Source organism: Podarcis filfolensis (assembly GCF_964270895.1).
Source record: "Podarcis filfolensis genome assembly, chromosome: 11".
Classification (NCBI taxonomy): Eukaryota; Metazoa; Chordata; class Lepidosauria; order Squamata; family Lacertidae; genus Podarcis; species Podarcis filfolensis.
The window spans coordinates 24,031,572-24,052,678 of NC_139613.1; the positions used below are offsets into that span (position 1 = coordinate 24,031,572).

Sequence of the window (21,107 nt, forward strand, 5' to 3'; positions counted from 1 at the left end):
GAGCTGATGCAGGGAGAAGGAGGAGAGGAGGAGAAGGAAGAGAGAGAAAGAGGAAGGAGAAAAAAGAGGGGAGCCCCGACCTTGCTGCGCTGCTGAGGAGAAGTAGGAGAGCACTGGGAGGGCAAGGACACGTGGCTGAGCCAAGGCCCAACCCGAGCCTACTCCACGGTAGCTAGCGCTCCAAGAGAGCAAGCCGGGGCCCAGAGGAAGGTCGCGTGACAGAAGAGAAGATATTTTAAAAGTTTTTTTAAAAAAAATAAATTTTTTTCTCTTTTCCAAAAAAAAAAAAGTGTTCTTTGAAAAAAATCTGGTAACCTTAATCTAGCCTAACCCCTGCAATGCAGGAATATGCACCTGTCCCATACGAGGATCAAACCTGCAACCTTGGAGTTATCAGCACCATGCTCTAACCTGCTGAGCTATCACAGGTCACCTTTGAGTCTGGGAAAAGATGGTGACCGGGCAGAAGAAGATCAAACCACCCAACCCCTCCCTGCAGGCTGTAATCCCAAATTTAGATGCCCCTCCTGCTGCGACAAGCTCCCCTCTCCCTTTGTCTCCCAGGACCAAAAGAGGCATGAAAAGAGCAGAGGAGAGACTGACTGAATGCAGGCACAGCCTCCGACTGTTTGAAAAAAGCCCTGGAGAGGAAGAGACCTAGATGGCTGTGGAGAAGCAGGGACTTTCAGTCTCAGCAACTGATTCATGGGGGAAAGACCTACTGGAGATGAGATGAGATGCTCATTAGGCCTGACACTCCTGTGCAGATCGTGTTTTTGCTAATAAAGAGTTAACTCCAACTTGCATGGTATGAGTTACTGCTGGCTTGCTCCTGACAGGTAGCAACAGTGGTGAGGAGGTGGGCCTATGAAACAGATCTTGTCCAAGAGTCCCTCCCCCCTCAATTCTGGAGCCAACACTGTATACATACATAGCTGATTGTTCCCCAGCCTGCTCCCCAATAGCAAAAAATAAATGGGGGGCGCACCTTGGTATAAGAGCTGTAGAGAGAAACTAACTGAAAAGCTCCAATCTAGGTGTTGTTGCTTGTTCACAAGTAGGTCACCTTACTGGAACACAGCAAATTTATTCCATATGCACTGGAAATATATATATATCCCATGTTCAGTCCTTGGCATCTCCCAAGTAGGTTTCAGACAGGGAAAAGCGCCCTTGTCTGAAACCCTTGAGAGCCCAGAGTAAACAACGCAAAGCTTGAAGGACCAATAGTCTGAGTCAGGATGAAGTAGCTTCCCGTTGTTCCTGTATAAAGAAGATTACACACACTGGAATCCCTGGCTGCTTCTCGGCAGATATGTTGCCATAACATGCCAGCTCCCAGAAACTCAACAGATTGCATCCTTTATGTAACATTTCGCTCCTAATACTTTGAAATTCTCCCGATATTGATCTGAGATCCTAATATCCTGCTAAGCCCAAAATTAGAATTCCCCACTGTTCTAAAAAGCCAGCACAAATCCTTAAAAAATGCTCTCACTAATCCAAGTTTAAAGATGCCAAGGCCAATTTTTCCCTTCTCTGTTGATCTCTAGTGGGAATGAAAGGGTAATATTTTCAGAAATATTTCAAGGTGAGGTCTCATTGCTCTCATTTAAAAAGCCCACTGACTTAAAAATGAGCCTGGCTGGAAACTGTAGCACACACACACACACACACACACACACACACACACACACAACCACACCACCACCACCCAAAAGTAGAAACCAATTTATTTCTGCCTTTTAATCATTCAATTTTTGCCTGCCAATTTAAGTGAGTCCCTTGCTAATAAAAAGACCATCAATTCATGTTTCTGCATAAGAACCACTAATATATTTTGATCAAATCAAATGCAGACGTCTATTTTATGCCTATGTTCAGTTACTATTTTTTTCAGTTTTTTGGTAATTCTGTTTCTCACTGTACGATTACAGCAATTTAATATGGAGGACTATCATCTAATAGACCACCCTTAACATCAAATCGCTGGCTGTTTTTGTCTAACATAGCTGCTTTTCATCAGAGCTTGCAGTTACCAGCTTTTATTGACTCCATTCCTGCGCTTTTAAAAGCAGCTGGGCATACAGAAACTAAACAGGTGATAAGAGCAGGGCTAGTAAAAACAAGCGGCAACCACATCTTCTCTTTTTAATATGAACACAAAGGGACACGGCACTCTTCGTTTTAATTTGCTTATACTTGCAGCAACCCTGTGATGTAGAGTCCTGCAATTTCTGTTTTTACAAATGAGCTCGGTGAAAAGTGATGTACATGAGCACTCAGGCCACTTCCAGATAACTCAACTATAGAGCATTCATCTTGATTTGTTTGCAGGGAGGTTATACATGTTGCAGTTTTCATTCCCCACTTTCCAGTGCAATTTCCCCCCAAAACGTTCTTACCACAAAAAGCCTGTGTGTGTGTGTGTGTGTGTGTGTGTGTGTGTGTAAATAGCTTTGTGGCACATAAGTACCACATCCACTCTTGTTGCCCAACCTGAATTTGCCAGTATGCAATTGACTCACACCTGCAAAACAGCAACAACAGCCTATGGTGCAGCCCATTCCTCTTTTTTATCTTTTATTTAGTGTATCTTCCTTAATATTTAGTTATCTAATGTATTTGAATCCTGTCTTTCTCCTACACTGGAATTCAAGTTGGGATTCCAGCACTAAGAAAAAGAAACTAGTTAAAAACAATGGTTAAAATATATCAAAACACATTTAGAACCAGGAACTAAAACACAGTTTGTCCTGACAGCTGCCCCATAATCAGCAATGTCTGCCCCTTAGTTTTCAAAGGCCTGTCTGAATAGGATGGTCATTGCTTGCTAGTGGAAGGATAACAAAGAGGCAGCCAATCTAACCTCTCTTTAGAAGGAATGCCACAATATGGGAGAAGCCACAGAAAAGGCTCCGTCTCGTGTCACCACCACCTCTGCTTCTGAAGTTGATGGGACTGAGAGAAGGTGCTCACCTGAGGATCTTAGCACCTAGGCAGGTTCATATAGGGAAATATCATCTTTCAGGCAGTCTGGGCCCAAGTCATTTTCCTTATCGCTTTTTAAAATCCCATTATTTATACTTGATTGTTGCACTTATTATTCACACTGCAATGGGAGAGAGGGATCTTGTAAAAATGCATGCAGCATACAGATTCTGTGACCAATACTTCAAGGAACTTAGAATCTGGATGTTTTCAAGAAGAGATTTACTCTTGGGGATAGAAAATTCTTACTTTCTAAAGTAATAATAGCAACAATTCAGCTCCATCTAAAAAACAATATCCAGCTCACTCCTAACACTGGTTATGGATGGAAGTTAGTACAAATTGCAAGCATTTTCAACTGTATGAAGAACCTATTTTTCTTTATACAGTATCAACCTCAGTTAGGGATTATTGTAAAGACATCGTTCCCTGACTGTTACAGCACTGCTCCCAAGTAACTGTTATTGCAATACATTACATGGGTTGTTGCAAGCGACAGCCATATAACCATTATGTAAAATGTCATCTGTAAATAGCCAGGGCAATAAATTACAACCATTTGCCCTAATTAGACCCGGATAAGATCTGACCATATGATAGCTTCCATTATACATCTCCAGGCACAGGGCAGGACACAGCTACAAATGTCATACACCAATAGGCTGGAGCTGAGCCAGGTTTTTAAAACACACACAATGACCAATGACAGCACACTGTGCTTTTGGTCTGGGACATTAGAGGACGAGCCATCTGTCAAAACGAAGCACAGATGTTCAAGTATCAGCCCAAGCTAAGTTAATACATCGTGCATGGCATTTTGTTCAGGGAGGGGGAGATGAAAGGATTAAATACCCTAAGCGTCACTGTATCTTTTTAAAAAAGTGAATACATACAGTTTAGGCTTCCACGTCCTTCAGTGGGCTTAGTTAATTCAGGTTCTTGGTACAGGTGTATTTCACATTAACAAGAGTGTGCAGAATATATTTCTTTCTCTTGGGAATCTCAAATCATTTAGTGACTGACTTGCATAGAACTATCTGCTTCTTATATAGCTTCTGCATAAAAACAAAAACAGAAACAGAAATGGAAATTGATGGTGTTCACTTACTCTTCCCATGTCTGGAACGGAAATCAAACCAGTGAATACTGATGATGAGTATTCACTGGTGTGTGTGTTCAGTTAGCAAATGATACGTAACTGATTATGGGAGCTTTCCTACTTAAAATGCATTTCCTGAATGGCCTTTGCATTGAAATTGTGTGGAAAGAATTACATCTTTAAACATGTTAAATTCATAATTTAGGTAAATTACATAAATAACCATGTACACTTTAGAATAACATAGTATTTGTTGCATGGGAACTTTTCTCTGCCAACAAGGTGCCCACCTACTTGGCATGAGACTACTAGCTCTAAGTGACATATGTACACTTTGCACTGGGTATTAATTTTCTGGTTTGAAAACAATTTAAGTTTAACAAGACAGCAAAGTTCAAAAGGTCAATTTCCAAAATCCCATGGTCCTTTCCTCCTGAATATCAATTGAAAGGGATTTATCTGGGCTTTTCTAGAAGTGACTGTAACCATGGCAAATTGCATAATTTTCTTAATGAAGGTTACCATGTGTTAATTAATTAATTCATGGTTAATGTTAAACCTGCAAACAGACACAAGAGATAGTTCTATATCAAACATGGTCATAGCTTCAAAATTTAAAAATAAAAAGAGAACCATTAAATTCTAAAACGGGTCTTGGCAGAAGCCGGAAAACAGGCTTACTTGAATTTTTAAGAAAAAAACTAGTTGATTAGATTAGTACTTTAGCCTGAGGACACTACAATTAAATCAGTAATCAAACAATGAAAAACTGTATTTGCAAGGTATGGTTCCACCAAAGAGATTGTGAGTGACAAAATCCCTCAATGGTTTTTTCGCACTGCATCAAGTTCATAATTTCCTCAGTGAAGTGGCATGGCAGAAAAAGCAATCCAAAACACAGAATCATAGAAAGGAAATCTGACAGAGAGGAAATCTGAACTGGCCAACACAGACCCAAATCTGACCCCACTAGATACCAGTCCACCTGCAGGACTTTTAACAGGGAACACTATTATTATACAACTAGAACTGATAACGGGAAATATTATAGCATTACAGCTCCCAAGTTTATCAATATGTGATCAATGAGCACAGCCACACTGATCAGCCTCATCCCTGATCCTGCATGTGCAAATATAGCACTGTAGCCTAGAAGCCCTCATGCATATAGTTATTTGTGCAAAGGCTTCCACAAAACCTGTGGGAAAACAGCATCCATTTTGTACATTTCTAGCATTCAAAGCACGGCAACACACATTGGCCTGGCCTGCAGGTAACACAAAACCAAACAATGGCTTGGTGTGCCTGCTGAGCTCCTCTCACACCTGTAACTTCACTTCTCGAAGCGAGGGAACTACCAGAAGGCCCTCAGAGCTGGACCTCAGTGTCTGGGCTGAACGATGCGGTGACACGCCTTCAGGTATACAAGGCCAAAGCCACTTGGGGCTTTGGGAGATAACCCATGAGCCCAGGTTCTGATGCAATACTGAGCCAAATCATGGCTCATCTCCTGGTAGCACCGTAGCAGAATTGAGTGGGAGGAGCAAATCAGCCACGATTTTCTTGGTGTGCACCAGCCCACTTGTTCTTTCACACTAAGCCATGGGTTTGGCTTAGTGTTATGTGTGAAGGAGGTAATTCTTTCAGTGGCTTCTAGTACGTCTGAGCTGTGGTGTGTTGGAAATTAATCACTGATAGTTGCTTACATTGTGGTATTGTTTATTACATTTTTATCCCTGCCCTTCTTCCAAGGAGATTGGAAACAACAACAACGGTTTCCCTCTACCACCTCCCCGTCATTTTATCCTCACAATTATCCTGTGAGGCTGAGAGATTATGATACCTCGGAGTCATGCAATGAGCTTTGTGGCTAAGTGAGGATTGAAACCCAGACTGATGTCACCACACTAACACCACCACCACAATGGCTGTCTTCATCATAGCATGGGATACCTAATTGCAGCCAACGTGAAAGTTTCAAAACAAGAGCCTTGTGTTTCTCCAAGACGGCTTTGGATGGATCCAGAAATAGCTTTAATAGCACTATATCATGAAATATGACAAAACATTTTCTTTATACAATAAATTGTTTATATCAAAGCAGGGAAAATACAGCCAGCTATTTTTCTGGCAGAGCAGAGACTGTCCTGAGAAAGTATACTCCCCAAAGCAGAAAGAGATAAACAAAAAAGCAGATACATTTGTGATTAATGTGTGTGTGTGTGTATTTTTTTCAAAGAAAGCGTTAAGCTGCAAGGAGATGAAAGAGGATTCAAGAGAAAGAGATCGCTGAGCTCATTTGAAGCAAATGACGCTGAATTTTCTCCAGATAAAAAGCAGGCCTAAGTGGAAACTCTTAAGGCAGATATACATACCTCAAGCCTTTATTTCAAACCAAGTGTTGGTTTACAGGATAGTATTTCATAGGATTTTGCTTTACCCGCACTATAGAGTTTGTAATACATTTATAAACAACCCTCCAGCTTAATAAAACTTCCAGATCAGATATCAAATAGAGAAACTTTCAGTCCCCTTTTCCTTTTGTGTTGGGCCTTTTAGATGGCAAGGCTGATGCCAGGAACTATCTGGTCATCTGTAAGCCACTCTGGAAGTCTTTTTCAGCCAAAGAGTAGAATTAAAATGCTTTATTTTATTTTTTAATAAAAAAATGTTTTAGGTAAATTAATCAAAGTGGAAACAGCAGTGCATTCTATTGACTCAACAGAAATATATCTGAGCAACAAAAACAGTAAAAATAAAGTACTGATTGCTGGTTAAAACCAGCTTCGGTAGCCTACAACTCCCATGATGCCTAGCTAGCAGGACCACTGGTCAGGGATGATGGGAATTGTAGTCTCAAAACATCTGGAGGGTTGAGGTTGAGGAAGCCTGATCCAAAGCAATGCCCGGGATCCCCATTTGAGACCACAAAGTCCAAGAAGCAAACTTCCATTGACTGCATACCCCCAAAAAGTATAATTTATTCCTATACCTGTTTAAACAAGCACTGGTGGAGAAAGGGGATGCAGTAGGTGCTTCCCTCCCCGGGTGTCATCCCTGAGGGGGGTGACATCGCCGTGCCACCCCCCTGGGATGCTTAACATGGGAGGTGCCCCCCTAGGAGGCTTGCCTCACCCCCACAGGTAGCTAGCCCCACCCCACAGGTGGACAGCATGTGCACCGCTCCGGATGCCGGTGCACCTCGTTTATGGTTACCAGACGTCCTCGTTTCCCAGGGAGAGTCCCCAGATTTAAAAATCTGTTCCCGGACAAAATCTGTCCCCAGAATGTCCCTGGATTTCATCTAACGTCCCCAGATTTATATTTTAAGTGTTGTATATTTATTAGTAGGGAATGAATCTTGTGTGATTGGTTCAACGGCACAAGACACTTCATATGGGGACTTCCGGCGAGGCAAAATGGCGGCGCCACGGCAGAAGGCAACTCCTGAAGCCAGCCAGAGCCAACCACGCTACCAGGCTGGCTCCGGGCTGCTTAGACTTCCACTGCCATTGCCGAGGGGGAACCGGGGACGCCCGGCACATTAACTGGGGGAACCGTTGACCCCCGCCCCATGACCCAAATCGAGCCGGGAGCAAGAGCGCCTGGCCACCCAGCCAACTGCCCAGTGGCGCTCTGGGGCCAGGAGAACCCTGGAGCCAACGCAGGGAGGAGAAGGAGAAGGAAGAAAGAAAGGAGAAAAAAGAGGGGAGCCCTGACCTTGCCTTGCCGCGCTGCGCCACTGCCACCTATGAGGGGAGGTAGGAGAGCACCGGGAGACAAGGAAACGTGGCCGAGCCCAGGCCCGACCTGAGCCTACTCCACGGTGGCTAGTGCTCCAAGAGAGCAGGCCAGGGCCCAAAGGAAGGCTGTGTGACAGAGGAGACCACAGAAGAGAAGATATTACCTTTAAAAAAAAAATAATGTAACTTTTTTTAATAACTTTTTTTTTCTCTATTCAAAAAAAAAAGTGTCCCCTGATTCTTTGAAAAAAAAATCTGGTAACCTTAAGCTAGCTCCGCCTCTGTAATCAAGAATTGTTTCTGCGACAGGCTAGCAGTATCTGCTTGGGGAAGAGGTTGCAAAATGGTTCAGCAGATTGAATAGGAAGCACTGTAGCAATGAAAAATAGATTTCAGTGTCTGTGTGACCAGAAACATTCCCTGCAAAAACTTTCCAAAACAGTCTCTGTCCGAGTATCTATTTTCTAACCAGTAAAGTGTCAAACTCATAATCCACATTGCCAATGTTTATAAGTGCTGCGAACATGACCCTAAACATGCTAATGATGGAAAAAGCATTAGATTTTCTACTTTGCCTTGAAGAGAGACACTAGAGATGCTTTTTAAAAAGAATCTCATTTATCCAAGCCCAATTATCTAGTCTAGTATCCCAAAAGGCCTCTGCAGTTGGCAGTCCAGATGTGGATACACAGTACATAGCCAAACCCATAGCTATGAATGCAAAAAAGTTCAAATCATGAGAGGGATACCATGAATGAACCAAAGCGTGGTTTTGCAATTCTCCCTTCTTTGAACATTTGGAAGCTCCAACAGAGCTTTATGGGGCCAGTTTTTTCTTCTAAAGCAGCATTATTCTACTTTAATAAGCCATGGCTTCCCCCCAAAAAAATCTGGGGCAGTTTAGTTTCTTAAGGGCCCTGAAAGTTGTCAGGAGGTGCCTGACAATTCTCAGAGCTACAATTCTGAGTGGTTTAACAACCAATCCCTCTTTCCTAAGAAACTCTGGGAAACAAAGGTATACTCATTGCTTTATCTGGTTCTATTTGCAGGTGTCTAATCAGGATAGCAACTGAGGAAGTTGAAGGCACTGTATTGTGGTGGCTCTGCTCCTACCTATGAGGTCATTACTAGAAAACAGCACTAGGTGAATATTGCTCAAACATGTGGTTTTTGAGTTGTGGGGGTCCCACAGGCATCCCTTCTGTCTCCTCTGCTATTCAACATCTATGTGAAACCATGGGAGCTGTCGTCCAGGGATCTGGAGCATGGTGTTGTCCAGCACTGCCCAAGATTTTTTGGGGGAAGCCATGTTGTCAACATACTGATGACACACAGCTCTCTCTATTCCATCTGACTCAGGAGAGACTGTGCAGGTGTTGGGCCAATGTCTGGAAGCAGTGAAGGATTGGATATAGCCAATAAGGCTGAATCTTGATATGGTGGAGGTGCCCTGGCTGGAGGGAATTAAGTGAACAACCTGTTCTGGGCAGGGTGCCACTGCCAGGAGCTGCCTGGGTTGCACTGACAGGTGACAGGACTTTCTCAGGGATGGTTCCCTGTTTGTGGAATGTCCTCCCTGGTGGGATAGGTCTGTTTCCCTCACTAATTTTTAGGAAGAAACATTCCTGTTCACCTAGGTATTTAGGTGGCTGAAAGAGACTGTTCCCGGCTATCTTAAATTTATTAACTGTGATGCAATTATTTGACATGCTTTTAGGTGTTCTTAATGCCTTTAAATGTTTTCGGATTTTTAAAAATTCTTTTAAAGGTTCTAAACCTGTTTTGAGTAGCATTTTCCACCAGTTTGCTATGCTGGGCTCCTTTGGGAGAAAGAGCGGGACAGAAATTCAATAAATAAATAAATTTCCTAGAAAGGGTAAAATGCAAAAGGCACCATGCTATGATCCAATGATCTAGATAAGCCCTAAAAGCATCAATCATGGTGCAGGCTTGGCTGATTCACAGCACATGTTGATAGCATCTATCTGCAAAGCTCATTTCACTGCCATTGCAAACTTTCTAATGACAGAGTTACAGGCGTAGCTTCATAAAGGGCTGCATTAGCTATCTTGAAGGCATGCAGAATAGTTTGTATATATTGTAACCCATCTAATAAAAACTGGGTTATGTCTGCCGCGCTCTCCCTCCCCTTCTGATACATTTGTGCTGAAAACTGCCCCATGAATCTGTCCCTTGGAAGCGGAGGACTAAATGTAACATTTTGGACAGCAAAAAATGTGCAAAGGAAATACAAAGCAATGCAAGCAACACATTGTACCAGGAAATGGAGCTTGTCCAAAGGGTCAAAAACATTTAGCACAAATCTTACTCAATTACGGACTCTTAAAATGCAAAGAGGGAACTAAAACTTTTTCAACCATTCATCAAAGCAGAAGGACTGAAGCAGATATATCCGCTAACCTGGGAACACAGGAATTCAAGTTGCAGGCTACATTTTCTGTTCCATCAATGCACTGGGGGAGGTGTTTTGTGGAAAGGGAGAGAATCACTAATCAAGACACTGCCCGGATTCTAATCTATGCTAAAGGGAAGTTCCACAACTGCAACACAAACAGACAGTTTTCCCTGTTTTAAAAATTCTTAGAAAGCATTATGAATATTGGTTTCTCTTGGACAGTAATGGTTGTGAGAACATGACACACTGGTGGTTTCCATACAAAATTCTGTAAAATAATAACTGCAATAATAGCATGGCCCAACTATATTTGCCACAAGTAGAGATGGAGGACAAAATTGATTTTGTTTGCATTTTAATGAAAAACTACCAGGTTTGCACTTCTCAAATGAACACGTGAACCAAGACGCAGCCTCCAAATACCTTAGAGAACTGAAATTGCCCAGTTTGTCCATGCCTAGCCAACAACAACAAAAAACAACAACAATCCCAGCCCACTTTCTGTTCCACTGTTTGGAAGGGAAGCCAAATGCCTGCTGCAGCGTCTTAAAATCTCTGCAATATTCAAAAGCACCTGGCAATATTCAAAAGCCAATACAGGCATCCGTGGGATGCTTTCATTAAAGTGCAGGACACTCTTAAGCATGGTTTATAAAGAAGTGAGTCCCACTGTATTCTGTTAGACTTACTACCTTGTAAACATGGTTGCGACTTCAGAAATATACTGAAAATCCCAAGCAGCAGTTTCCATAATTTTTATTATTATTTTAAGTTCCTCCTCATAATTTATTACTAAAAATCAGGCTGATCACTATACTAGGTGTCATACAGAAGTTAAGAGGCATGGCCTCACCTGTGGGTTTACAATGAAATAATTGGTTCTACAGTGGTACCTCGGGTTAAGAACTTAATTCGTTCTTAACTTGAAACTGTTCTTAACCTGAAGTACCACTTTAGCTAATGGGGCCGCCACCGCCACGCAATTTCTGTTCTCATCCTGAAGCAAAATTCTTAACCTGAAGTACTATTTCTGGGTTAGTGGAGCCTGTAACCTGAAGCGTCTATAACCTGAGGTACCACTGTATCTAAAAGCCTTGCAGTCTGCTCCTCAGAAGTAAGTTCAACAGAACTTAGCCACAAGGAAGAGCACATAAAATTGCAGCTCACATTCTTAAGTGCTTGTGGCATTTGGTTTTCTATAAAAAGGGGTGAGCACAAAGTAGCGTTTCAATAAAAAAAAGTTGCTTAAGGCTTCGCCATGAGCTGGTAAAGACTATATATTTAAAAGAAGAAACTTGGGAGGGGGGTGTTTATTGTGGCTTTTTAAAAATCATTCGGTGTCTGGAGTCCTCTCCACAGTAATCTCATTGAGCACTCATAAAGAAAAGGGAAATACAGTTCCCTCCTAACACATATAGTTTATGTGTCTTCGATCCAAAGCAGCATCTGCATGGAAAAGTCACAAATACTGCAATCTCATCCCTTTCTAATAAGTGAAAGAGAGCACAGACATAGAATCAAACACGGCACCATTTCCAAAATAAATACAGCAGTGGATTGCAGTTCAACTGCACATAGTAGATAGACTTAACTCTCTAGGGACTGAGAAGCGCAAAGTTAATTCAGAGGCAACGCAGTCCCACAGCCACTAAAGTTGTCCCTTATGCTAATGTGGCATTGCCCAATTACAGGAGCTCTTGCTTAAAGTGTGCAATTAACGCAAGGGTTTAAGAAATCAGAGTTACTCACAGAGTCGTCCTGGAGATGCAACAGCCAGCTTTTCTTACGACAGGAAATTCCAGTGCAACATCATGTACGATGCAGAACCGACAGGCATGGAGTCAGGAACAGACGGGCCCCTGGGATTACGGCAGCCCCAAGACGCGTGCTAGTGCATGCCGAACTATAATTTATGAAACGGAGCTCATTTAATCAGCCAATCGGTTGGCTTCTCCCTAACAAGTCTAACTGGCTCTGAAGGGCAGAAAGCACTGCAACAGAACAATAAAAAAGAGACGATATCCCACACGCTAAGCTGCTTAGGGTGGAATTGCTTTCTGTGACAGGAGTCTGGTGGGGGAGGGAAGCAGTCTCTCCCATTCTCCCTCTCTTTTTAAAACAGAGTAACAGGTGATCTGCTTCCATGTAACAAAACAGCTGGAAATCTGAGCTCTGGATTTAATTTGAATCACATGTGCAAGGAAGGATCATAGCAGTACTGTTCTCTCCTCACTTTCCTCCAGCCCACCACAAATATCCAGCTCTCCATTTTTGTATGCTGTTACAGAAGAAACAGCCAAAGCATCCACGTTTTGCTGAATTGCCGTACTGCTGGCCATTTTAAAACACACACACACACACAAATATCACATTCTTTTATCTCCTCTTTTCAGCACCCTTGTTTCCAGGAAGAAGATGGTCAAATCTAAATTCTGCGAAGAGGAGGATGGTTTAATTATTAATTTTCACAGAAGGCTCTGGCTCAACCTTGATGATGCCTTCCTATGGCAGATTACCAAATATTCAAAAAAGGAGAGATATAGTAGTTATGGGAGGCTTCAACTACCCCAATATCTGTTGGAACTCAAACTCTGCCAAAAAATGTAAATCCTAGCAAATTCCTCCAGCGCCTCAGTGACAATTTCATTTCCCAGAAAGTGGAAGAAGCAACAAGAAGGTCATCTATCTTGGACCTAGCCCTCACCAAAAGGGGGCAACTGATTGATGAAGTAAAGGTAAAAGGTAAGATTAAGGCCAGTCAAGGTTAAGTCCAGTCAAAGGCAACTATGGGGTTGTGGCGCTCATCTCACTTTCAGGCTGAGGGAGCCAGAGTTTGTCCACAGACAGCTGTCCGAGTCATGTGGCCAGCATGACTTCTGGCGCAACAGAACACCATGACAGAAACCAGAGCTCATAGAAATGCTGTTTACCTTCCCGCTGCAGCAGTACCTATTTATCTACTTGCACTGGCATGCTTTTGTACTACTAGGTTGGCAGGAGCTGGTCAGAGCAATGGGAGCTCACCCCGTTGCGTGGAGTCAAACCACCTACCTTCTGATTGGCAAGCCCAAGAGGCTCACTGGTTTAGACCACAGAACCACCCATGCCCCTCAAGTGGAAGTGGAAGTGGAAGTACTGCGAACCACGGGAGGAAGTGATTGTGTGCTCTTGGGTTTCATGTTACAGAGGTAAGGAAGAGTAGTCTGGACTTTAAGAAGGCTGGTTTCAAAAAGCTGAAGAACTATTGGGTGAGATCCCATGGTCAGAAATACTCAAAGAGAAGGAAGTCCGAGATGGATGTTTCTTAAATGTGAAATAATGAAGCTCCAGAGGCAGACCATTCCAACAAGTGGGGGGCATCTAAAGAAACTGGTGTGGTTGCATAAGAAGCTTACAGATGAACTGAGATTTAAGAAAGCCATGTACAAGAAATGGAAGAGAGGGGAAATCACAAAGGAAGCAAAAACATAAGTAGCCAACAGTTGCAGAGAGAAGGTCAGGCAGACCAAAGCTGAGAATGACCAGTAATGTCTGCATATCCCAAGACTGTATCTTTGCAGTGATGACAGGTTCTAGTGTAAATCCATGGCAAGCTCAATTAAATTCAGCCTAGACAAGAACTGAGCATGTAGGAACAAGTGCAATGTGGCCTTGGAGAGCCCAGTTCCTATCCTGACAACATTCATTCTCTTATGTAGGTTCAATTTCCCGTGCTGCCTTTCTCTTCTTCTACTCCACCAAATCACCATTCATTTTAAACACAGAAGAGCAGGATACCCAAGCCAGCCTACTAAAATGATGCCTGGTATGGTAAAGCAAGAATGGAGAACCAGCAGCCTTCCAAATGATGCTGAACAGCAACTCCCATCATCCCTAACCATTGATCATGCTAGCTGGGGCTGATGGAGTCCAACAATATCTGGAGGCCCACAGGTATTCCCATCCCTGTGGTAAAGCTACTTATCCACTTCAGATTACAGATGTGGAAACTGCTCAGCTTAACTGTTTCCCACTTTGCTTAAGAAAAAGATACTCCGCCATTCCTACGAAGTTCAAGGTGGCTTAAGAGGACCAATAAAATGACAAATATCTAAAAAGCAATGCAGCAGCAACTAAAGCACCACCATAGACAAGTTCCCCAGATCATGTCTGATGGTTTTAAAAGCTTCTCAGAGGTCCAGGAATCAGTAGGCTTCTTCACCCCACTGTCCTCCCAGTGGGAGCCATCTATCAGCGTGACCAACCCAAAGCAGGTTAATGCCAAATCAGAAACTGAAATTGGACTGATGTGGATCCAGATAATCAGTGTCTTCTGGGAGGGTCTGAATTATTATAGAACTCCCTGCACTTATGAAACGTTTTTACTTAGCCTTCCTCCTGACATGTTAGTTTTCTCAGAGGAGGACTGTCTTGGAGCAGGAGTCAGTCATATGCAGTGCTATTTTTGTAGAAAAAGAGGTGCCAGAAGTCACCATGAATGCCTCCCTTGTTCTCTTATAATGGCAATGGCACCCACCTGAGAGGTGCTGGAAGTTCCGGCTGAAGAAAGCCCTGGTCATATGTTTCTCCCAACCTTCAACTTGTACCAAAAAAAAAAAGTCTCAAAGCTCAATATTAGATGTTCAGTCAATACAGATCCAATTTCACCCAAGCCCCACAAATGATCCGCTTGTACAAATGCCATCTATAACTCACTGCCCTGGCACCAAACGAGACAGGAAGGATGGAATATCCCAACATCTACATCAGGGCAATGTTTCAAAAACGTGGCATTCTACTGACATAAAAGGAATGTTAGCATTGGCACAAATAGCTTAGAATCATAACCTTTCAGAGAAGCAACGACGTACAACAGCCTTGCTTGTGGACAAATGTTCCTTGTGAAAGCTGCAGAAAAGCCAGTTGGGCCACCTCCCAAGCCACCACTGTTTGATTTTGAAGGCATGCTTACATCTTTGCAAACACAGGCTTTTAAAATAAACTTATAATGTCCATATCTTCTGGCTGCCCAGTTACCTATAGATTAGCAGTTTAATAATAATAATAATAATAATAATAATAATAATAATAATAATAATAATACTTTATTATTTGTACCCCGCCCATCTGGCTGGGTTTCCCCAGCCACTCTGGGCGGCTTCCAACAAAGATGAAAGATACACTAAAATGTCACATATTAAAAACTTCCCTGAACAGGGCTGCCTTCATATGTCTTCTGAATGTCAGGTAGATGTTTATCGCTTTGACATCTGATGGGAGGGCGTTCCACAGGGCGGGTACCACTACCGAGAAGGCCCTCTGCCTGGTTCCCTGTAACTTGGCCTCTCGCAGTGAGGGAACCGCCAGAAGGCCCTCAGAGCTGGACCTCAGTGTCCGGGCAGAACGATGGGGGAGGAGACGCTCCTTCAGATATACTGGACCGAGGCCGTTTAGGGCTTTAAAGGTCAGCACCAACACTTTGAATTGTGCTCAGAAACGTACTGGGAGCCAATGTAGGTCTTTCAAGACCGGTGTTATACGGTCTCGGCGGCCGCTCCCAGTCACCAGTCTAGCTGCCGCATTCTGGATTAGTTGTAGTTTCCGGGTCACCTTCAAAGGTAGCCCCACGTAGAGCGCATTGCAGTAGTCGAAGCGGGAGATAACCAGAGCATGTACCACTCTGGCGAGACCGTCTGCAGGCAGATAGGGTCTCAGCCTACGTACCAGATGGAGCTGGTAAACAGCTGACCTGTGCCTCCATGGACAGCTGTGAGTCCAAAATGACTCCCAGGCTGCGCACCTGGTCCTTCAGGGGCACAGTTACCCCATTCAGGACCAGGGAATCCTCCACACCTGCCCGCCTCCTGTCCCCCAAAAACAGTCCTTCTGTCTTGTCAGCATTCAACCTCAATCTGTTAGCCGCCATCCATCCTCCAACCGCTTCCAGACACTCACGCAGGAGCTTCACCGCCTTCACTGGTTCTGATTTAAAAGAGAGGTAGAGCTGGGTATCATCCGCATACTGATGAACACCCAGCCCAAACCCCCTGATGATCTTTCCCAGTGGCTGCATGTAAATGTTGAAAAGCATGGGGGAGAGGACAGAACCCTGAGGCACCCCACAAGTGAGAGCCCAGGGGTCTGAACACTCATCCCCCACCACCACTTTCTGAACACGGCCCAGGAGGAAGGAGCGGAACCACTGTATGCCAAATCTCTGCCCTTCTGTAGCACACTGTCTGAGCCATCTGGGCTCCCTTGTTAAATTAATTCCTTGTCCTACAGGCACCTTTCATATAGCACACTCTTCTTGCTTCTGTTTGAGTCATGTCTGTAATCTGGATGATTAGAGGATGCACACTTCCATTAGAGAGACTAATCTGTTGTGAACATCTGGGTACAGGAGATCCTGATTAACTATAGTGGTTTGAGCATCACAGTCTCTGTATCTCTCCACATCCCTATAAGTTAAAATTTGCTCAATGCAGGGGGACAGGGGCAGGATGAACAGCCTGAAATATAAGTAGAACAGCACATACTCTGCATGCATAAAGTACCAAGTTCAATCCTTGACATCTCCAGATAGAGATGGGATAAACTCCTGTCTGAAACCCTGAAGAGTCATTACTGGTCAGTGCTGGCAAAAACAAAGAAACAAACCACTAGTTGATCCAATGGTCTGATAACTTCCTGTGTAGATCACCAATAAAGATTGTGATCTATCTTGAAGTGTAGTTATTCTCCAGCAGTACAAACAGCGGAAACATATGCTGTACTCCGTTTCAGATTGTGAGAAACTTAATTGGTCTACCAAGCATTGCCAAAGTATAGTGGATGGAAAACGAATTTCCCTAAGTTGCCCACCAGGCAACAGGAAGATGCTACTCTATACAATGATCAAGGGGCCACATTACATGGTGAATCTGAATCTTCAGGTTCAGTTTTCATCAGGTACAAAGACATTATGAGAATTTAAACCATCTTTGAAATATGTCAGTTAAATTGTATGAATCATCCCTCTGTCTCATCCTTTCCCATGTCAAACACCCAACTCTTTAGAGGCTGAGAATCTGTATCTTCCAATGTCAACATCAATTCACCTTACTGTTCTACTAAGTGACATGGATCTTATTGGGAGTTACTTCCAACTAAACATGAAAATAGGTGCAGCCCCAATTTTACACATTTTAGCAGGAGCAGCCCAAGACATTTTGCTGCCTGAGGCAAAGGAAGAGATGATTCCCTCGCACAACATTCAACGTGTAGAAACCGAAGGAACTGGCAGTTGAGTCTTACTTAACAATGCCCTTTGTTAATTTAGGGTGCTTCCAGATGGGGACTTCATATAGTAGATGGGCCACACAGATTCAATTTTCCTGTGGGTGCAATTGGCACATTAACCTCCACACATTTTTCAGTCTTAATATTAATGGCTATTCCTCCACTTGCCATCCACACAAGTTGACAGAATGTATTCATGATGTGGGAGATTGAACCTCTCTCCCACTTTTTCCCCATTCTAGGCATGCACACACTGCAAAGGTGTGTATGCACCTTTAAAATCATCATCATCATCATCATCATCATCATCCCCAGGAAGTGTACAAGACAAAATGTTACCAGCATGCTTCACAATAGGCAAAATGGAGGGCTTTGGGGAGGAGGGGCTGATACTGTAGCAAAAATAGATTTATTGCGTTTCATTGGTTTTTATTTCCTTTCCAATCATCCAAGCAGGAAGCATCTTAAACACTAAATGATAGTACTGAAATAATTATTGGTAAGAGATCCAGGGGGAACCATGAAATTATAGGCTAGTTAGTTTAGCATCTATTCCAGGAAAACAGAAGGGAAAATATAGCACGACCCTCCTTTCTTCCAAGCGGGCTGCTCCCAATCGATCTTGGCAACTCAACAACTTTGTCCCAGGTGGGGCTGTTCTTCAGGCTAGCCGGCAGGTTCTCCATGAGAGATGTGGATCTGGCCAGCAAACTGCGGACAGAGGGAACTCCTTGGTAAGATTGCTAAGTTAAATTTATCTTTTTTAACTTTTAAACACAGAAGGCTTTTAAACAAACTGAGGCTCTTACTCATAAGTAAGAAAGAGATCTTTATTCAGGAAGGTCACAGTACAGATTCAGTAGCAGACGCAGAGCTGAGGAATTACAGTTCAGGGTGAAATTACCAAATATGTCCCAGTAAGGTTCCCTGACCTTCCTGCCAAGCCATTAAAGATGAGGCATGGCGTCATCACTCACAAGAGACTCTTGTCCTGGGGGAATGTCGGGATTGCAAACACGCACTATGTCAGGGAGTGTGGGTCTGTTCCCATCAGTGAAGGCAGCGCCTGGTTCTGATCAAAGCACTGTGATGGGTAAACTACAGTTCCCAGGATTCTTTGGGGGGAGCCGTGATGGGTATAAATGTGATTTAAGCATATGGGATGCGGGTGGTGCTGTGGGTTAAACCACAGAGCCTAGGGCTAGAAGGTTGGCGGTTCGAATCCCCGCGACGGAATGAGCTCCCGTTGCTTGGTCCCTGCTCCTGCCAACCTAGCAGTTCGAAAGCACAAAGTGCAAGTAGATAAATAGGTACCGCTCCAGTAGGAAGGTTCGCCAGAAGCAGCTTAGTCATGCTGGCCACATGACCCGGAAGCTGTACACTGGCTCCCTTGGCCAGAAAAGTGAGATGAGCTCTGCAACCCCAGAGTCGGCCACGACTGGACCTAATGGTCAGGGGTCCCTTTACCTTTACCTTTAAGCGTATGGTGTAGATGTAACCTAATACATGTATAGTCAAACTGTCCCCGTTACCTGGGGATTGTTAAATTACTATCAGTTTGCATCCAGGAAAGCTTTTTTGGTGTGTGGCAGGGAGATGCCTATTTTTTTCTCTCAGGGAGATGCCTATTTTTTCTCTCAGTGTTGCTGGACTACAACTCCCAGCAGCCTCAGCAAGCATGGCCAGTGGCCAGGGAAGATGGACATCTTAGAGTGGCTGGGGCAACCTAGCCAGATGGACAGGGTATAAATAATAAAGTTGTTGCTAGTTCAGCAATGTCTGGAGAGCCACAGGTTCCCCACAAAGGCATTAGGTGTTTTCCAAGAAGCATGGGGCCATTTAACTGTGAACAGGTCACAGTCATCTGGGAATATGTTTTAAAATGACTCTAGCAAAGAGGCACGAAAGACCCTCATGAGGAGCTTCCGATCACATAATTGAGTGATTTAGAGGTTTAGAGATGTGTCCCTGATAAGGCTGACATACAGACATACACACACACTCCCCCCCCCAAAAAAACCCCACAATAAATTGGACGGCAGAGCACATGTTTTGAAGGAACAATGCTCAATTGTTGGTCTGGGAAAGATCTGGCGACCTGCTGCCAGCCTGAGTGGACAGTACTAGTCTACAGGGGAAAACGCTCTGGCCTAGCATAAGACAGATTCATACACTGGCTGCTGTGGTGTGCTGCAGACGCACATATTGTGGCATGAGCTTTTCTAAACATTTGTAGGGACAAATCAGAAATTTGTTTCAGCTGCATTTTAAACCTTATTAATTCACCAACCTGTGACTTATATGCAGATCAGAATGCAGCTATAAATTGGATTACACACTTCTCTGAAACTGCATCACAAAATTCAATTACAATGAGAAAGCTTATTTTTAGGAGAATTTAAGTATGAATTTTCCATACTTTAAAAAAAACCAACACAATAAAACCCAGGGTGGAACAGACCTATAACTGAACAGATGTGAAACTGAAATAGACAGATCCCTCAGTATCCATCAGATGCTAGCCTTGTATTTCTGCTGAGTTTGCCATACAAGGTCTCAAAATATTCAATTGTAATTAATTTTATGTCCATTTGATACAGCAGGAAGCCAATACATCAGAGGTTTACACAATTAGCCCACAGATCAGCCCAGAATTGCATATATGATCCAGCACCACACAGGAATCATTTGAAGTCCACTAATTTCCCCTGTGCAAAATACGTTCAAGTTTAAATATTGGATATTCTTGAATATATGACAAGCTTGGAAATGTTTCCGAAATGTTTCCCCACAGTGTCTGTAAGCAAAAATTCCACATTAAAGGACTTGAAGCAGAAATGCACTGCTGTTAAATAGCTGTGAAGAAGGCTTAATAATTTAGCCTTCAGATGCTTGAAGGACATAAAAGATCTTTATGTGATTGCCAGAACTCTTCTCTCCACACACAAAACAGAAGGAAGGAAAGTATGTGAGGAATTAAGACATGTCATGGCTTCAGCAGCCTTCACACAACCTGATACCATCCTGATGTTTTGGACACCAGTTCCCATAATTCCCAGCCACCATGGCCAGGGCAGCAGGTTGATGAAGGCTAGAGTAATGTCAAATGCAGAAGAATCTGAATACTACAACAGAAATGCAATGGTGAGTAGGGATTTGCGCTGAGAGCACAAGGAAGCAGCAGAGAGGTTTCCCCCTCCACATGACTAGCAGTCTGGTGCCAAATGCTGGCCGAGGGAGCTCTAATGCTGACGACAGTGAGGATACCAGCTGTGCTTTACAAGATACGCATTGGGGATTGGACCCACGTATACGGATTGTTCATTTTCCAAGCAAGAATCCAGATTTGCCTGCTGTCGGTTCTGAAACAGAAGCACAAAATGCCAACAGAGCATGAACTTTCTCTCTGTGCTTTTTTAATGCTGCTGAGACCACAAGGACAGTCTGATCCTGCAAAGGTCCCAGTCCACGGTGGGTTGGAGGTGCTAGCACATACTACAAGGGTTGGATGTAAACTGAGAGCCAGCTGTTTTGTGCAACTGAAGAATTACCGTATTTTTCCGTGTATAACACGCCCCCATGTATAAGATGACCCCTA

General features: G+C 43.5%; 1 protein-coding gene across 2 annotated transcripts in view; it reads right to left on the reverse strand.

Annotated features, from left to right (window-relative positions):
• The window catches only part of PDE4D (phosphodiesterase 4D), a 628,032-nt gene that overhangs the window by 602,750 nt on the left and 4,175 nt on the right, over positions 1–21,107 (reverse strand). The window contains exon 1 of one of the 2 annotated variants that reach the window (XM_083576107.1): positions 11,999–12,242. The exons of the other annotated variant lie outside the window; for it this stretch is intronic. The gene's annotated coding sequence lies outside the window, so the exon portion shown is untranslated. Of the gene's footprint in view, positions 1–11,998; positions 12,243–21,107 lie in introns of those variants that run through there. 2 annotated transcript variants of the gene reach the window in all.